The sequence below is a fragment of the Oryzias latipes genome, chromosome 19 (assembly GCF_002234675.1).
Source record: "Oryzias latipes chromosome 19, ASM223467v1".
In the NCBI taxonomy this organism is placed as follows: domain Eukaryota; kingdom Metazoa; phylum Chordata; class Actinopteri; order Beloniformes; family Adrianichthyidae; genus Oryzias; species Oryzias latipes.
In genome coordinates this window covers 24,526,688-24,547,075 of record NC_019877.2, presented here as the reverse complement: position 1 = coordinate 24,547,075, position 20,388 = coordinate 24,526,688, and positions in this window count along the sequence as shown.

Sequence of the window (20,388 nt, the reverse complement as noted above, 5' to 3'; positions counted from 1 at the left end):
GCTCAGCGTAAGACTTTTTAAAATCATTTTTAATACAAAAACAGCTTCTTGGAGTTTATACTTTTGTTTACTAGTTTTTTGTAGTCTGACTCTATTATCTGCTATAATGTATGGTTGCATGTAAATACTTTTATTTATTGTTGCCACATGTTCAATAGGATGTACAGTGCTCTAAAGGCAGTGCAACATTCATTAAAAAAAACAAAAGAATTTACCGCTAGTTTATTTGTAACTAATAAACAATGAATTATTTAGTCATTTTAAGAAAAACATGAAATAATTTGGAACTAATAGATAAAAAGTGATGTACTTGTTAATTAAAAACACAATTGCAACTAATTAATTTAAAACTACTAAAAGACGCACCAGTCATTAAAATCATGAATTTTCAATTAAAAGAAGCGCCAAAATATTGGATTGTTGATCTATTTTATCATACTGTTAAAAAGACTAGTTGTCATTCAGCAGGCCACACCCACCATCTGATCAACAGTGATCACCTGTGAGACTCAGCCAGCTTGCATTTCCCTCCCCCTCCAACCCCTACCAGGGGGAGAAGCTGTCCCAGCCAAATGCCCCCCACAGATCAGTCCATGGACGTGTGTTTTATTATTATCTTCAACCAAAAATGGATGATACATCATTCTATTCATTTGTTTCTGCATTAAATTACAGACATAGTCATCCACTAGTCAACTCAACAGCTCAACTCATAAATAAGAAGCCTGTGGAGTTTTGGGAGTTCAGTGTTTGAATGTGCCCCCCACCTAAGATGTATGGCGTTTCATCTCTGCCATAAAGTGAAAGGGCGTAAAGACAACTGAGCGGCGTGTTCAGGAACTGAGTGAACCTCACAACCACGCAGGCGCGATCCTGAACGAGTGACCCGGCATTTTACAACTGCAGGCCTCACTGAGCCGTGATCCAGCGCGGTCTGTTCCTGTTTGCGTCCTCACCTGGATTTATGCTCAGTGTTAAGGGGGCGTTTTGTCACTCAGGGGGTGGAAACCTGTCTGGTTGATCTGATTGGCTGCAATTTGCATGTCAAGTCCAGCGAGCCAGCGGGGCAGGACTTTCTTTTTTGGACTTTAATAGAAAAGAACCGGCGGCTCTAACCTGGATTAAAATGGTAACAAATGCAGTGATTTCCACATGAGAAAAACTTACAGCACAGAAAACCCCGCTGCACTTTCTGACCTTTGTCTTGGGTCGTTGGTTAACGTTTTAATCCACGTTACATCCGCGTTTTTTTCTATTAAAACCTTTTAACACTAACAGGGGTGGAGAACACGTTTGACATGGACAGACATGACAGATGGACATGAGAAGATTCCAAACACCCTGAAACTGTGCTGCAGCTTTAAGGACCATCCTGCCGTTTAAAAAGACCGGTTCGACTCAGAACAGGCGTTGCCATGGTCGGCCAAAGACTGAGTGTACGTTCTCGGACTCACGTCCAAAGGTGGTTTTAGAAACAGACATGAATGCATCGAGCATTGCTGCAGAGGTTAAAGGGATGGGGAGGGGAACTTGTCAGTGTTCAGACAATCCGCCGCACACTGCATCAAATAGCCGTCCATGGCTGTTGTCCTGAAGAAAGCCTTTTCTAAAGAAGAAAGCCTGGAAACAGTTTGAAGAGAAGCTGACTAAGGACGTGGATTACATGTCTTGTGGTCTGAGGAGACAAAGATAAACCCATTTGGTTCAGATGATGTTGCACACTTCTGGTGTCCAGGTGAGGAGTGCAGCTCAGTGGCCTTGTGGTAGAGTCACTCTGTGACAGATGATGGGACTTTAACTTAAACTTCTACAAAGACACGTGTGGGCAGGGCAGCATTCCAGCATGATGATAAGCCCAAACACATCTCCATCACCACTGCCTTGCTTAAGGGAGTGAGGGAATGGCCAAGCATGTCTCCAGATTGAAACCTTATTGAACATCTTTGGGATGTCCTAAAAAGGAAGGCGGTGGAGCGTCAAGCCTCTGTGAAGTCTTCATGGAGGCATGGAAGAGGATTACACCAGAGAAGGTCTAGGGAACGCCCAGGAGAGTTGAGGCAGTCCTGGACACACAACATTGAGCATTTTTGTTACCAGGGGTTTGGCTATTGAGTTATTTTGAAGGAAAAATATGTTTAAACTCCTTTAGATAAACACTGACTACTTTTATTGTGCCAAAGAGTAGTTTCTGCAGAGTTTTCTCGTGAAAAGACATATCTGCAGAAATGTGAGGGGTTATACTTTCATTTGTGAAGTACTGTTAGTTGTTTTGTTGTTGTCATTGTTTTCACGTTTGAGACTCATCTTCTGAAGACCTCATGAGCTCCTCAGTTTCTGTTTGAGCAGGACCATCTGGACGCCGGTGTTCACGCCGCAGTGTCCCTTATCTTGCAGACTCACCTTGTTCCTGCTCTTCATTGCTGCCGTCTTCGTCATGTCTGTGGTCACGGGGCACATCCAGTTCAACTCCTCGGAGAGGCAGCTTTCGCCTGTTCATCTCCTCAGAAGAAACCAGGCGTCCAGGAGATATCAAACCCCCTACTGGTCCAGAACTCCACCGGTAAGTCTGCAGGTCTAGTTTAGAGGCTGCAGAGTGGAGATGAACTGAATCTCTGTTTTTACAGTCTCTGACATCTCTGACTTTCTCCATAACCAGCAGCCTCAGGATATCCAAGTGGAGCTGATGACGCAGAGCGACCACATGTCTGCAGCTCCTCACAGCGCCGCCATCCGTGTCACTCGACCCAAAAAGGTCTTCATACTGAATCTGTCTGATTCTGACTGATTGCAGTTACAGAGGAGGAGATTCAAAGTGCAGACCTTTATTGCAAATGGAATGTGAAAAATAGATTTTTTTTTGTCTGTAGCACAGTAGTGTTTTTTTTTGGCAGGATGCTCCATCGTCTGAGACCCCGCTTCTCGAATTCTGTGCTCCTGCAGGACTTCCAGTACACCATGGCCTTTAACAGCACCACTCTGCACGCTCTGCCAATGGTGGTCAACATCCTGACCAATGCTGTCCTGAGAGGACTGAATAGAACCGGCCAGATCCGAACCTTGTGAGTGAGCTGGAGAGATGCACAGCTTTGAGATGAATACGGATTCAGACTCTAAAGCTCAGCTGCTTTTCCTGCAGAAAATCCTGGATGTCGCCTACCCAGGTCTTCATTGAGGCCATCGTGTTGGGAATGCTGGCGGGGGGGCCATTTCGCAGTGGATCACACGCAAGACCAAGAGGTCAACCTGTTCACGTCTGATGGATCCTTTTGAGCTGGACTTTACAGCTCAGCGTCATCACATTAGGACTGAAGAGTTGTCGGTTGTGGTGGTCTAAATATATAAGAGCAAAGAGCAGGACTGACCTGCATTGATGGAGGTGATGTCATCTGAGCAGCTCTGTGACCATGGAAACTAACTTGTGTTTCTTCTCCTCAGATCAAGTGTCGCTCCACACTCAGAGTCTCCGGTCTGCTGCCATCAGAGTACTGGTGCGGTAATTGACATCACAGCTGTTTTCAAACCCAGAATCAGTCAGTCTGCCTATTTAAAGGGAGACAAATAGTCACGTTGCTGTTTGGTGAGAAGGTGTGAACTACACTAAACATGGACAACAGAAAGCCAAGGAGAGAATTGTCCCAGGACATTAGAAACCAAATTATAGACAAACATGGTAAAAGCTATAAAACCATCTCTAAGCAGCTTGAAGTTCCTGTGACCACAGTGGAACATATTATTTAGAAGTTTAAGACCCACGGGACAGTAGCCAACCTCCCTGGACGAAGAGGAACATTGATGACAAACTGAGGAGACAAAGAGTTGGGCCTGTATCCAAAGAGCCCAGAACAACCTCCAAAGACATTAAAAGTGAACTCCTAGATCAAGGTACATCAGTGTCAGATCGCACCATTCCTCGTTGTTTGAGCCAGAGTGGACTTCATGGGAGACGACCAAGGAGGACACCACTGTTAAAAGGAAATCAGAAAAAAGCCAGACTGGAATTTGCAAAAATTAATGTTGACAAGCCACAAAGCTTCTGGGAAAATGTCCTTTGGACAGAAGAGACAAAACTGGAGCTTTCTGGTAAGAAACATCAGCTCCATGTTGGTAGACTCAAAAATGAAGCATCCAACCAAAAGAACACTGTCCCTACTGTGAAACATGGAGGAGGCTCAGTTCTGTTTTGGGGCTGCTGTGCTGCATCTGCCACAGGGTGTCTGGAAGTTGTAAAGGTAACATGAAATCTCCAGATTATCAAGGCATTCTGCCTCAGGTGGGAGGAACCCACCAGTAGGATCTGTCTGAATCGGTGTTTAAATTCACGTTGTCCTTACATAAAAGATAAAAGTCTTTCTGGCACCAGCAGCAGTTGTTGTCCCTCTGGTTCTGTCCGTGACTGGTCTAACGGAGTCTCTGTAGTCCAGACCGTCCTGATTGTGGGCTGTTTAGGCCAGCCTCTCTTCAATCCGGGCAGAAAGCTGCTCCAAGTTGTTATCCATTTTCCCCACAAGTTCAAAGGTCGCGGGCACTCTTCTGGATTGGGCAACCGAAGCCCAGTGCCTTTGATCAGCTTGGGACAGTTTCTGGCTCAGAGAGACTGCCCAGTAAATCAGAAATCCTGCCATCCCAATCGCGAGGAATCCAATGACCATGAATCCGAATAGATGCACATCTTCAACGTCTTCCACAGACAGCTGGGACAGACACACCAGCCTCCACTGGCCCCACGGGTCGTTGCTGTATCCAGCAGCGGGGGTCCCCTCTGGGCAGGACGGGTCCGCTTTCCTGTTCCCCAGCGTGGAAAAAACGTTGTTGATCGAATTCAGAGACCAGCTGATCAGATCCATTGTCAGAGTGTGAAATGTGGAAGGGTGCACCAGAATAAATGAATTCAGGTTTTGGGGGAAGACGGGATAGGAGCCTTGGGAGGGGCAGAGGAGGAAAGAGAAGACGAAGCATTTCTCCTCGGTGAGAGCAGGAAGAGATTCCCCTCCAATCTGATGCTACAAGGAAGGACGTTTACTTTTCAGGAAGACGTGATCTCAGACGCATTAGCTCACACATTCCAGCCCACGTTATAGATAAGACGCCATGCTTGTGTCAGCGCGAACAGTTGAAACTGACCCCTGAAGGATAAGTACTGAGCTTGGAGGCCGTGTCACACAGCCACTACGTACATTTAGTGCATTTTCCATGTATGAAATTTCGGTCCTTCGTGATCCATGCGTGATAAACATAATTCATGGGTGTGCGCTGATGTCCCTCGAGGGTTACAGCTGATGGATCTTTACATGAATTCAGTTTTCAGCTACTCAAAAGTTTCGGTTGGGTTGAGAATTGCGCAGTTTATCCCTTGTGCAATCCTATGGGGTCCAGATGACCCCCCCCCCTTCCATTGACGTGTTCTCCCTACCATGACAAAGGTGGATAAAGGTGGAAAGATTTCATGTAATCCATGGACACCAGTGAAGATCACAAATCATTGAAGAAAAAACGTTCAGAGCACTGTCTAGTGGGTCTAGATGACCCAACTCTCAATGTTAAAGTGCCTAGGATAGAACAAGGGTTACTTGTATTTTACGAAGTTTATATGCAATTATTACGTAAATCTGATGCAATTGTTCTTGCTTTTTGCAAGATGCATTCGCAAATGTGTAGCTTTCCCGGACCGTTCCTCCAAACAGGCTTATCAAACTTTTCTATCGCGTCTACGGCGCACATGTCACGTCAAAATGACGTAATTAATCGCTAATGAATGGCATTTAAACAATCCAATAATCACGCACAGTTCATGTTTACGGTGATTCATGTGTTCTTTCCATTATTTGCATTTTTTGAAAAGTCAACATGAAAAGAACCATTTGCTCATTTGAGCTGCTAATTTTGTTTTATACCAAAGCAAATTCAATGAAATGATTTTTGTTTCAATGAACAAACAAGTTTACTGGGGAAGGAACACCAAAATCTTTGAGGTGGGGGTCATGTGTGAAGAGCAGTGACATCTTCTCTCTGGAAAAATTCCCCAAACCAGCAAATCCCAGAACCCGCAGACCTGATGTGACAGATGTGCTGCACCAACCGCACCTTTGGGGCCACATGTGTGCATTGACCCCCCCGGTGAACACGTGCGCTGAGCTGCTGGGTGAGATGGAACCTGAAACACCAGCTGGTGAGATTTTCAGGGCCACGGCGGACTGGAGGAGGTTTACAGGACCTGAATGTCTGCTGGTTCACCAATCTTCATGGTTGAATGGACTGGAACAGCTCTGCTGAGTCAGACCCACCCAGGTTCCATCCAGACTCTGACTTCAAGCCCCCAACACTTAGCTGATGAACATTTTAGTGCTGAGGAAGAGATCCTTCAGGAGGTGGACTCAAACATTTGAGGAAAAATAGGAGTCAAAGAAGAAGTTCCAAGTTTTGTCTTCATCCTAAACTATCTTTAGGGTTTGGACCTTAACAGAGAAGAAGCTTCCAGAAAGTTCACTTCAATTTTAGAAAACGAATTACTTGAAGGAACTCTTGACAGCTCACAGACGTTCAGAGCTGCTTAAGGAACTACCATATTTTTCGGAATATAAGTCACTGTGGAATATCAGGCTGCTCCAATCAGTTTGCACAAAGAGAACGGATGTTCTCTTTGTGCAAACTCCACTGTTCTCCACTGTTGTCTACGACCCTCCACGGCCCGGTCAACCCAAAAACCTGCAGCGCCCATACAGGTGGATCTGACTAACCCTTGTGCTATCTTAGGGCTGAGGCTTAAGAAAACGGATACGTTTTTAAAATCCTGCTATGAAGCATGACAGCGGCAGCATCATGCTGTGGGCAGCTCTGCCGAATGGAATAAACCTCATTAAAGGAGAGCAACAGCATGTCGTTCAGAGGACGCCGGCCCACATTTATCCCACAGCAAAGCAACAACTCCGTGAGGGATCACAACACGCCACACGCCGGCAGAACCTGGCTGAGTTTTCCTGCTCGGTACATGAATGTCACACCGCAGACACCAATCTGTCCTTAGCAGGAATAATCCCCCATGACAATCTTTAATGATCTGAAAATAAATAAGGTTCTGACAATGGAATTCATTTTTGCTTTGGTTTGAGGTCATTGCTTCACCTTTTTAGACACGTTCAGAGGACTGAGGAGAACGGAGCCGTTCTCTGATTCTGGTGGGGCAGCAGAACGTCAGGAGGCTGCCGTGACATTGCTGTCATGGAGAGATTATCTTCTGGATTTCCGTTTGCTTTTAAAGTAATTTGATGTCCCGCGTGACGGTTTTCTGACACGTGCAGATGCGTGGGGGTGGGGGGACAGGTGTGGGACACGGAGCTCTCTATTTAGCTGAGTAGGATTTTGTCACTGGGAGCAAACGGCAAAAACAGGGGCTTAAGTTATTAAAGCTGAGGAGGTTTAGTCATTGGCTGATGAAAGTTAAAGTTGAATGGGGGGGCGGTCAGGATTAATGGTGGTTGGAGCAAAGCCTCCCCCCCACCCCCTGTGGTCTTTCTCTCCATCTGTCTGCTGGTCCCGCTTCTCTTTTCATGCCTCTCTCCATCGGGCCGCTCTCCGGTTTGCGTCTCTCCCGTGGACCTTGGCGAGATATGAAGCGGCGCCATGGGTTTCATGGAATTCTACCTGGAGATTGACCCGGTCACCCTCAACCTCATCATCTTGGTGGCCAGCTACGTCATCCTGCTCCTGGTTTTCCTCATCTCCTGCATTCTGTATGACTGCCGTGGCAAAGACCCCACCAAGGAGTACACCCAGGACGCCACCCCGGCGCCACCCAGTCAGTCCCCCATCCGCCTGGTGGTCATGCAGAACTCGCCTGCCTCAGGCCGCTATGAGCCCAACGGCCCTTCGGGTCACGGCGAGCCGCAGACGCCCGACCTGAGCCGGGACAGAGCGGAGAGGGAGAGGGAGAAGAGGAGCACTCTGGTCTGAGGAAGAGGAGTTCAGGGTCTGACCTGACTTTTTACTCTGGATTTTTCTGAAAACTGTCTTTCCCGTTTCTAGAAGAGGAGCTGCCAAAGAGCCTGCAGGGTGAGTGAAACGCATGAAACACAGGACGTCAATGAAAAGGACTAACATATGTGTGTGTGTCTGTGTGTGTGTGTGGGTGTGTGGGTGTGTGGGTGTGTGTGTGTGTGTGTGTGCAGGGGTAACAAGTGATGAAGATGTCAGATGCAGCATCAGAGGATTAAACTAAAAAAATCATCCTGGTTGCAAAGACGGGAAACAAAAAGAAGCACATGAGAAGGAGTGGAAGTTCTCCTCAGAGCATTTCTGCATGTTTCCACTGTAACGGTGGATTTACCACCCGGCTGCACGTTAACCAGGTTAACTAGTCCTTCATCGTTTGTGCTACAGAACCGTCACCATTTCAGTTGGCGGTGCTCAGCTGCAAGGGATGTTGAGGCTTATGCTACGTTCACACCGGGCATGTGATACATGATCAAGAACGCGCTGACCCTTGTGCTGTCTAGTGGGGTCCAGATGACCCCCCCCTTCCATTGCCGTGTTCCCCCTACCATGACAAAGGTGGATAAAGCTGGAAAGATTTCATGTAATCCATGGACACCAGTGAAGATTACAAATCATTGAAGAAAAAAGGTTCAGAACACTGTCTAGTGGGTCTAGATGACTCCACTCCCATTGTTAACGTGCCTTTGAGGCACGTTAATAATGGGAGTGGGGTCACCTGGACCCTACCAGTTAGCACAAAGAACATGCGTTCATGAAGATGTGTTTAACATAGGTTGTTAACACTGGGAAAGCAGGGAGGGGCTTCTTTTCTACTCTTTACTATTTCGTGTTGGAAGAGGCTTGGTGTGAAATGTCAAAGCGGTCCAAATCTCCTTTCACAGCTCCATTCCAATGAATATTTTTTTTATTCTTTCTCTGGGAAGCACTTTGAGATGCCATATATCATGAAAAGCGCTATATAAATAAAGTTGAATTTGAATTTGAATGAAAACCTTGGTGTCATAGGTTGTGTCCGTATTCCTTCCCTACTCACCATGTACCGCGTTTTCCATTTCTAGTGCTGTGTCCGGATATACAATTCCATAATCCAGAGCCCTCAAAATTTCCCAGAAGTCTCTGCAGAAAACCAGTGTGCATTGATGCACTAGATCGGTGAATAAAGACCACAATGCAATGGGTTTGAACAATTTTTGCTAAAAAAAAGGTATTTAAATTTATTTTTTTAACGAAACGTCAATGTTTTTATCTTTATAAGACAGTGGACTCATAATCGTCGCAAAAATCCTCATAGCAATTAGATTTTTCCTTTATGAAATCAATGACATCATATCTGCCTTTTAAAATAAAAATTAATAAAGTAGTGAGCGTGGTGTCTGAGTTGCTTTTAAAATTCAGGGCACTACATAGTATTCACACTGTATAGTTTTTAGTAGTTAGAGGTTAGGGCAAAAATCCAGACATAGCCGTAGATTTCCAGGCCGACACAAACCAGAATTATTCATTTCTTCTTCATGTGGAGATGAAGACGTTTAAACGGTTGGTACTTCTGTGAATTCAAGGTGTCATCATCCATGCGTCAGTGCCAAATGTCCCAGATTGGTTAAACTTTGACCTGGTTTCGCGCGTTTCAAACTTAGAGCCAGAAAAGATGTGCATACGTTGCTGCACGGAAGCCCAAAACGCGTTTATATAGATTTTTCATTGGAAGTGCGTTGCGGGGGCGGTGTGGACATATCTCCATAACCAACATGTAATAATTTGTTTATGGTCTGTTTATGTCAAAGAAAGCAGTTCATCTCCAGACCACACAGACCCTTCTATTGTGTGTGCTCTTCATCTCAATCTGAATGATCCGTTAAGTCACAGCTGACCTCTTCATCCTCTGTCAGGATTCAACTGGACCATGATGAGACATTGACCTGTGAAGCTCTGTGGCTCTGAACACAGCTCCAATGCTACCAGCCTGATGGGTGGAAGAAGAGCGACCACAGAGACCCAACGATCCACAGTTTGGAACAAATGTACAAACATCTGGACATGTTGATTTATCCCTTGTGCTATCTAGTGGGGTCCAGACGACCCCACTCCCAATGTTTACGTGCAGAATAATGTTGGGAGTGGGGTCATCTGGACCCCACAAGATAGCACAAGGGATAAAGGAACAAAAAGCGCAGATATCAGGGCGTGGCTGGAAAGAATGTTGCATAAATGTAGAAGCTGAACATTTGATTGTGTGTGCACGTGATACAAAAGCGCCCATAGTGCGTCTGTGGGATGTTCACACAAACAACACTCTGATGGTCTGAATTTCCTCATTTCTAGCAGTCAGGAGCGTCCACTGATCATGTGACCAGCACTAAAGCGGCTCTTTGTGCGTCTGCAGGGTCAGAGGAGGGTCGACAAAGTCTTCTTCACACTTCCGTGTTGTTCAGTGTTCACTATGACCTCCTGCTCCCAGCAGGCCGTAGACAAACTGTGCACAAACATTTCCTCTTTACAGATTCACCAAGCAGTCTGGGATCTGAACATTTTCATTTTCATCAGATCTGGAAGGGCATCTGTGACTGAGGTTTAAAGTATCGATGAAGAGATACATATATTTATTATATTAACTTTAATCCCATTTAGCAATAGTATTAAGTAACATAGTGTTGTGCTTCAGATATCAACACACAACATGTTTACACACTAACCAAGTACCACACACTCACTATTGGTTTGATTTGACCCTCAGTGGCATTTAAATTCTCTAGATCAGGACAAAATGTTTCTTTGTAGATTTTATTCCTTTATTTATTCAGGAATTGTTCTGTCTGAGCTCACCTTTAACCCATTCCAGAGGTTACTGAACTGTCCTTTGTGGTTCTCACCAATCAGGATTTAATGTCCCACTAAGACTTGGATCCAGGATTTTGGGAGCAGAAATGAAGCAGCTGAGATGACAGAAACTGTCAGACATCGGATGAAGGCAGAAGACGGCAGCATCTCAACACAGGAAGACTTTTTTTGAGAGAGAAATTAGTTTCAAGGATCTGTTTTTCCTCAAAATCCAAGCTTTTGATGAGAGTTTCTGCTTCTGTGGAGATTTTTAAATGTAAATTAAAGACTCATCTTTTTAACTTGGCTTTTCAATTCCTCATTCAATCAAATGATTTATTTATTTGCTGGTCTTTTAAGTGTTTCACAGCTGCTAAGGTTTGTCATTTGTACGTTCTTACCCCGTCTATTCCAAGCAGCGCCTCTCAAAGTTTTAGCCAGAAGGTTTCCTTCTTTTATTGTTGTTGCTTTTAATCTATTGACTTTTTATTGTTTTATCTAATCTTTACATATGTCTTTTATCTCAAGCACCTTTACAGCATGTTGATGAAAAGAGCTACAGAAATAAAGGGATTGATTGATTGAAGATCTCATAGGAATAACACCAACAGACAAGAAAACATTAAAACATAACTTATAAAAAAAAACATGGTTTCCAGATTATAAGACAATAATCTTCCAGGTGTGACCAACAGGTCCAGAATACCAGAACTTCCTCTCAGTCTCTCCAGACCTCATGGTTCTGTTTGAGTCCATGACAGCAGTTTGAAGAGAAGATGAGGAAGATGAGAACTGACTGCATCTGCAGTGACCTCTTGACTTTTGGAACAAGTTGATGAACTCTGTTATAGGTTTGATAAAGGTTAATGTTTTAAGCCCAGACAAGAAGACAACCATTTTTTAAATCAAATCTTTAAAGTCAAAGGTGACGGTATCTGTCCGTCCGTCCGTCGTTCCTACCTGGTCCTGTGTGGGGTCACAGGCGTTGCTGGAGCCTTTCACAGTTCACCAGTGATTTCCAAAACATTTACAGAAGAAAATAATACATTTTTGTCTAGAAACAAACAAAAATTTCCAAAAAAAATTCTGTTTTATCCAATAAGGCCTCCAGGTGAAATGAATATACTCAGAGAACAGAATCAGAGTCAGACAGAGAGTTCTGAATGAAACACAGCAGGTTCCAGCCACAGTTCACCCTGGGATGTCCATAGAAAGGAAACATGTTTCCTCTTTGTGAGCGGCTTGTTAGGAAGCTGTGCCCCCACCCCCCACCCCCACCCCCCGTGCCCTCAGCCGCCACTTCAGCACAGACAAGTTACCAACAGATTCCATCTCTGAACGCATCCTGTAACGCTCTTAGAGCCTCCAGATGTTGGAGTTCAAAGAGCTGCTGCTGCTGCTGCTGCTTCTGCTGCTGCTGCTGCCGCTGCTGCCGCCGCTGCCGCCGCTGCCGCCGCTGCCGCCGCTGCCGCCGCTGCTGCCGCGCTGCTGCCGCTGCTGCCGCCGCTGCCGCCGCCGCTGCCGCCGCTGCCGCCGCCGCCGCCGCCGCTGCCGCCGCTGCCGCTGATGAACCCAGACTCCATGAGACGAATGGCAGGGCTTGTGGCCGCCCACATATCCAGGAGTCACTCTGTATTTTGCTTTTTGTGATTCAACGAGGAAACAAAGGTTCTGCTTGAATTTCAACGCCTGAATTTGTGCACAGCAGTGATTGGGCCAATGATGCTCATACTCTCACAAAGGCCAAACTCCAAGTACCATTATTTCTTCTCGTTATCACAGATTCCACTATTTTTATGATTTCCTGTTTTATGTTTTAGTGGTTTCATTTTTGGAATGTTTGGGTTTCATGTTTCTCTTGTTCCAGTGTTTTAATGTTTGGCTGTGGCTGCCTCTTGGTCGAACTCCAATGCAAAAGAGGATTTTAATCTCAATGGGAAAATCCTGGATAAAGGTTCATGATGATATTGATACATTTGTAATGATCTACTAGAACGGAGTGTAGAAAAAGGCTGAAGAATGGTTTGGCCTGGATGTTGGAGTCCCTGTGGGATTGTGTTCTCATCCTCAATTCTCATAGTTTGAAGTGGACTGAATGGGGCTGCCACAGATTGGGCCACGCTTGTCCCTGCCATCTCTTGTTCCGGGTCCTGGTGTGCCCATGTTGGGTGCACTGGACCTGGGGGTTGGGGGTCTGTGGGGCGGGTGTTGCTGGGATGAGTCGTGCTTGTGCTGCTTAGATGCTGACACCCCGGCCAACAGGAGGACAGCGCTTTCTGGGTTCTCTTTTCTTTAGCTCTGTCATTTCTCTTTTGTTTGTTTTTTGTGTATTTTATTATGAGGGGCTTATTTAATTATTTTATTACATGTGTAGGGATTTCTTTTATTGTATTCTTGTTTGTTTTTTTATGGAAAGCGCGGTCTGTCTGACATGAAAGGTGCTTTATAAATAAATTAATTTGAATTTGAATGGTTGCATTGAAACAGAACCTGGATTAGGTGTCGTCACTCAGACTGTTTGGATGTGACCAATCGGATTGAAATGGTTTTAGCGTGCGGCGTGACGGCGGCCTAAGGACTCAGTGGTTTGTCTCACATGACCTTTCTGCTGTGTTTCCAGGGTTTCAGCTGAACTCATGACTTCAGGACACCCTCCCACTCTGAACCGAGGTGGACTCGGGAAAGTGGACTGATCGGGACCGACCGATGGTCCACTGGAGCTCCAGAGTACCAGCATCAACCCTCGCTCACAAAACCCTCACCATCCTCAGAACTCAAGAACCAACGGTGGCTCGACGGACCCAACAGGAGGATGAGCCGTGTGGCGTTCGCTGACGTCACGGGGTTCTGGCGCTTTCTCATGGAAACAAAGAAGACCCAACATCCGCTGTGGTCCGAGATGAGTTTAGATCAGGATCCTCTCTGCGAGGAGTCCAAAGGGAGTCAAGGCTTCTCTCTGGACTGTCAGAATCTCAGGTCTGGTTCACTGCAGGACTCGTGCACGACGGCCCTCTCTGGATCAAATCCCCTTACATAAAAATGAAGCTGGCTGCATCCGACCAATCATGTGAATTGCACAGCCCCCCTCCCCCCTTTTCATGTTTAGGGATTATACGCTGCCCGCTGAAAAGTATTAAGAGCTTGTGTCATGTTGTGTTGTTTGTGTTCCCTCTCTGCTGTTTTCGCTGTCACTGGGGGAGGGGGGTTATATAAACTGGAGGATGTCAGAGATCTTGTGCAGTTTTGAACTGGCAGTTCATGTGATGTCATCATGAGGTTTAGAGGCATGACTTTCAGATCACTGATGAGTGTTTGCTCACAAATGTCTGAGTTCCTGCAAAAAAAAACAACACAAACCCAAAACAGATTCACATCCAGAACCACAGATTGTTGTTCTACTGCTACAGTTTCATAAACTGGACCCGGGACGAGCAAATTATGGCCCGGCAGCCATATATATATATTTACATACACACACACACACACACACACACATATATATATATATATTTATTTTTATTTTCAGACAAACATGCGTGTTTTGTGAGGTGGACAGACATTTGTCCCATGATTCCGACACCGCATGAACACAGCATTTCTCTAATTTGCTCTTTTCCCTGAAGGACATCAACACATTGGTGCAATTGACACAAAAATATGAACAAAAGCCAAAGGTTTGAAATAACTCTCCATTACGTTTCATTTTAAAGGCTTAAATTAAAATCAAAGCATGCTTTACTCCCTAAATTTCTCTGATGAGGTAGATTACCAAAGCTCTCAACTTCTGGTAAATTTTACAAACTGCTAGTTTGCCCACCCCTGAACTAGACCAATGTCTGGCTGTGCAACAGCTTGCATAGCTATCTATTAGTTGCACTCTTATGTAGTTTGGGGCAAAACTGTTTTGTTTTTTTTACCTTTTTCACGTTTTAGCTGAACTGTAAAACTATCTGTGAAAGTTAAAGCTGATTACAATTCTTGGTTTATGATTTAAATGACCAACTTTCTGTCTTTTTTTTTTCTTGTCACATTTACAGAAACTGGCTTTGATTTGATTTTTCCTTTAAATATGTAATATCTAGTCAATGATGTAATGACACCGCATAGTTTCTTTTACACTAAAAGTCTGTGAAGTGACTGAAACCCGTTCCAAAGGTGCAGATAAATGGAATACTGAAGGTTTGACCGCTTTTTTTCAATAGGGACATGTGGGGAGCTGAATTTAAACTGAACAGAATTTAAAAAGAACACAACAAATTGTGGACTATCTGTATTGATTTGAATAAAATTGGCTGCTATTTTTACTGACATAATTATTTGTGCCTCTGTTCACCAGGTTGTTAGCTGTTCCTGGCTTTTTTACAGAAAGGGCAGGAAAATCAGGCATCCATCTGTATGTAGGGGTAAACAACAGGGGTGCTACGACTCATTTTAACACCGATTTGATTCACTTTTGATTTAGGTTCCTTTTGAATGATTTGATTCACTGACCTTAAATGGATCCAGGACGTCTTTGGCCAATACTTCAACCAGTGTGACTCAGAGAGAAATACCTGGGTACTACAAAAAACAAGTGGTGTATGTTTGTATACGCTTTACTACCTTCCTAGAAGGCCCAAAGCACTTCACAGTCACAGTCCCATTCACCCATGAACACACACATGTACACTGATCAACACTGGCGCCAACTTATAACAGGCAGGAGCACTGTGAGTTTGACACATGGGTAAACAAGGCAGGAACTGAACCTGCGATCAGAGGTTGACCGCTCTACCACTGCACCACAGCCACTTTACTCCACCCTAGGAAGTTGTGACCACATGCTGGTTCTTGGAGAACATGATGCTCATGGCCGTTAGTGTCAAAGAAACCTAGAAAAGCTGTAATCCTGAGTTTCTCCTGCTGGGTTTGACATGGTTGGCTTGTGGCGTCACCATCAGCCAAGCAGGCAGGAACCCCTCGTGAACATTTATGTTGGTCTACAAATATTGATAAACAAAAATCTAAGAAACTCAAAATTTCACTGCGACAGGATTAGACCTTAACATCTAGAGAATAACTCTAGACGAGGTGACGCTGAGGACACGGGGGGGCCTCCTTACATGCAAGGAGCAGGATCTGCAGAAGTCACTGCCAGCCACTGCCTGTATAAGAGAACTGGACTGAGGGACCCTTTCCCTCTGGCGTTTCAAACAGGAAGTGCCTGCTGGTTTCAAGAAGCCAAAATCCCATAGACTTCTATAGAGAAAGAAACAGCTGTTACTTCGTCATTCTATTGATCAGAAGAACCATTCTTTATATGATACCTTTTTATTTAACATGTTCTTGACAATCCTCATTTTTTTCCTGATATTTTATGTGTAGTGCAAGTATTCAAGTTATAAACTGACCAATCAGATGCCTCGTCACGTTGAATATTCTAAACGTTTGATAACCAAATTTCGTGTACCCTGGTTTCAACAAGGTCACTCCTGTGTGGCGAGACTGGTCGCCATCAAAACGTTGACTCAGACCCGCTTGGACCAATCACTGCTTAGTGATTATTTCTGGTTTCAACGTGGCAACGCCGCCGTCACGATTTCATTTAGTTGGAACCGGAGGTAAGTCATTTTCTGTGGGTGATGTCACACTCACTCAGTCCAATTCGTCTGTGCAGACAATGCTGCCAGTCAGCAGAGACCAAAGCCAGGAGCCTGACCCTAACTCTGTGACTCATTCACTGAGTTCTGAAGATGGATGGAGAATGAGAAACTAAAAGCTGTTGTAAGAAAAGTTTTCCTTTTTACAACTGGTCAAGTCAGACGTCCCACACTAGTCTGAAGTGAGATATTCTTCCTTTTGAAGCCTCCATCCACACCCAAAAGGTGACTGAAAGTCACTACAGGGGTGATGCGGTCCTGTCTGGAAATGCAGGTTAAAAGATGTGAATCTGTCCTCTAGACTGGCAACAAGAGGTTAATCAAACACTGATATACTCCCAAATAAAGAGCATTACAAGAGCTAAATAAATGAGTAGGACATGGATTGTTGGCTCCGGAGGGTTAGAATCAACCGATGGAAGATTGAAGCCGTCCACCCAGACATGCACTGACCACCTTCATGCTGCTCTCTGCCTGCTGGGCCAGCAGGCGAAAAGCTGCTCGGTCAGTTGTGACGTCTGCACTGCTGGATTACCAGAACACCCTGATCTGCTGCTGTGTCTGATGAAATGCTCTTACATAAGCACAATGTCAGCTCTGTGGCTGGAACGCTGCTTTCAGATCTTCAGCATGCTGCCTCCATGCTGGGATTAAACAAAGACTCGTCATTTCCTTCACGGCCCCATCAATGATCCTTGTTGGGTTTCCAGGCAGAAGCCAGGATTACATGGAGTGATCTTGAAAACTGTTCCCCCAGAAGTCTGGAAACCAGTTTCTAATTCCAACCTTTAGGTAAAATAGTATTTTAGGTCATGTTTGCTGTAAGGCCAGACTGCTGACTAATAAAGCACTGTACAAATCCTTGCCTTGACCATCCAAATGTTTTTTCTTTACCTGTGGTTATTGGTGGAGGCAATTGTTTGCTTCAATTTACATTGTCTGATTAAAAAATAAACAAGAAGAAAAACAATGAGGTGGTGTTAGTCTGCAAAAGGAACACATCTTCAATTCAATTTGTCCTCACCTGTTGTCTCAAGGCACTGCAGTGGAGGCAGCAACAAGAAAACTACAATTATAAAGGTTCATCATTAAAGTTATTACAAATCCTTGAAAGGAAAATCAGTCCAGGTGATTCCAATATGGCCAGATTGTCTTCATTGTTCAATAAGTCTATTAAAGTGCCAAACAGATCAAAGGGTTTGAGGATATAGACATAAAACAACAAATCATGTTCAACCCAAAAGGTAATTCTAGCCCTTACAGAACTCTTTGATTTGTGAAGAGGATCAGAACATTTGGAAAACACGACTCAGCAGAACTGAGACTCTCATCAAAAAGCAAAAAGCAAAAATTCACATAGACTGCATCACGGACTATGTGAATTTTTGTGCGGAAAACACAGTGCAAACAAAATCAGTGCAGTGTTTTTCCAACAACAAGCCCTGGGTCACTCCTGAGCTGAAGACCCTCCTAAATGAAAAGAAGAGGTCTTTTCTCTCTGGGGTCAAGGAGGAGCTACGCAGAGTACAGAGGGACCTGAAATATAAGATCAGGAAGTGCAAAGACGCTACAGGAAGAAGCTGGAGCAGCGCCTGGAACAGAACAATATCCGTGATGTGTGGAGAGGTCTGAAACACATCTCAGGACATGCTGAGGCTGGAAATGGTCGCCAGGTCACAGGTGACCAAGCCTGGATAAATGAACTGAACCTGTTCTTTAACAGATTTGATTCTGCCCAGCCCCCAGTCTCCACCCACACGGCCCCCCCTTCACACCTTTCCAGCTCAGGCGTCTCCTCCCAGCTGCAGCTGTTACCACCTCAGCACCAAACAGTCCACTCTCCCCTTCTTCCAACAGAAGCAAAGGGACCCCCCCAATGACTCACAGCACCAGACCAGCCACCGCCCACCCATCCTCCAACCCCCCTCTGCCTCACCCTGAATCAGGTTAGGATGGAGTTAAGGAGAACAAAGGCCAGGAAGGCAACAGGCCCTGACAGCATCACCTCCAGGCTCCTCAGGGAGTGTGCAGACCAGCTCTGTGTGGTGATGCTGTTCATATTTAATATGAGCCTCAGACTGGAGAAGGTACCAGTCCTCTGGAGGACTTCCTGCCTGGTTCCGGTTCCAAAGGTACCTTGTCCTACGGAACCGAACCACTTCAGACCTGTCGCCTTGACTTCCCACCTGATGAAGGCTATGGAGAGGATCATCCTCAGCCATCTCCGCACTCAGGTGAGCTCAGCACTGGACCTGCTGCAGTTTGCATATCGAACAGGCATCGGGGTGGATGACGCCATCATCTACCAGCAGCATCGGGCCCTGTCTCACCTTGAGGCCCCTGGGAGCACTGTGACAGTTTTTTGATTTCTCCAGTGCTTTCAACACAATTCAGCCATCACTGCTGAGGAGGAAGCTGGAGGTTGCAGGTGTGGACCAACATCTCACTGCTTGGACCATCAACTACCTCACAGACAGACCACAGTTTGTGAGGCTGCGTGACTGTGTGTCTGATGTGGTGGTCTGCAGCACGGGGGCACCTCAAGGGACTGTGCTCTCCCCATTCCTGTTTACCCTGTACACATCAGACTTCACCTACGACTCCCACCACTGTCATCTGCAGAAGTTCTCAGACGACAGTGCCATTGTGGGCTGTGTATCAGGGGGGGATGAGCAGGAGTACAGGGGGGTCATCACTGACTTTGTTAGCTGGTGTGAAGTTAACCACCTGCTGCTTAACACCAGCAAGACAAAGGAGCTGATACTGGACTTCAGGAGGTCCTCACCATCACAGTCACCGGTGAACATCCAGGGTTCAGACATTGAGGTCGTGGACACATTTAAATATCTGGGTGTTCACCTGAACAACAGACTTGACTGGTCCAACAACACGGATGCTCTGTACAGGAGGGGCCAGAGTGGCATTCACCTGCTGAGGAGACTGAGGTCCTTTGGCGTGTGCAGACAGCTGCTAAGGACCTTTTACGACACTGTGGTGGCCTCAGTGGTCCTTTATGGAGTTGTGTGCTGGGCGGGGGGCAGTGCAGGCAGAGACTTGAAGAGGCTTAACAAACTGGTTAGGAAGGCCGGCTCTGTCCTGGGCTGCACACTTGAGTCCATCGAGGAGGTGGCGGACAGGAGGATGTTAGCTAAGCTGATATCCATCATGGATAACCCCTCCCACCCCCTGCACCAAACTGTAGAGGCGCTGACCAGCTCCTTCAGCACAAGACTGTTGCACCCTCAGTGTAAGAAGGAGCGCTACCGCAGGTCATTCCTCCCCACAGCCATCAGACTGTACAACACCGTGTCACAGTGACACTCCACGGTCCCAGGGGTGTTTTTCTGTTTAGTCATTGATTCATTTACTTTTGTTGTAGTTGTTGTTTTTCAATTTTAAATTGTTTTTTGTTCCTGAACAGTTGTTTGTTTTTGTTCTTGGTGTGAACTTCATTAGTTATCTCTGTATTTTTGAAAAAAATTTGTAATGTTTTTTTACAGTTTACATGTTTTGCAGACCGCATGTTTTTTTAACCTTTTGCAGCTGTATTTATTTGATATTTAATATTTAATTATTTATTTAATAAGAATCTAATTTTTGATAATTTTTTCATAATAATTTTAGAAATATTTTTAATTATTTAATATAAATGTCATTTGTCATTTGTCAATGTGATGTCCTTTATTGATGTTATATTATATAGATTATTTCTGAATGTCGTGTTGCTGCCACAGATAAATGAAATTTCCCCATTGTGGGATTAATAAAGTCATCTATCTATCTATCTATCTATCTATCTATCTATCTATCTATCTATCTATCTATCTATCTATCTATCTATCTATCTATCTATCTATCTATCAGTGCTGAGAACAAATGAGTCATTGTTTGTCTCCAGATAAAAGAGCAGACAGAAGTTCGAGCATGATGGAGGTCCTTCCTA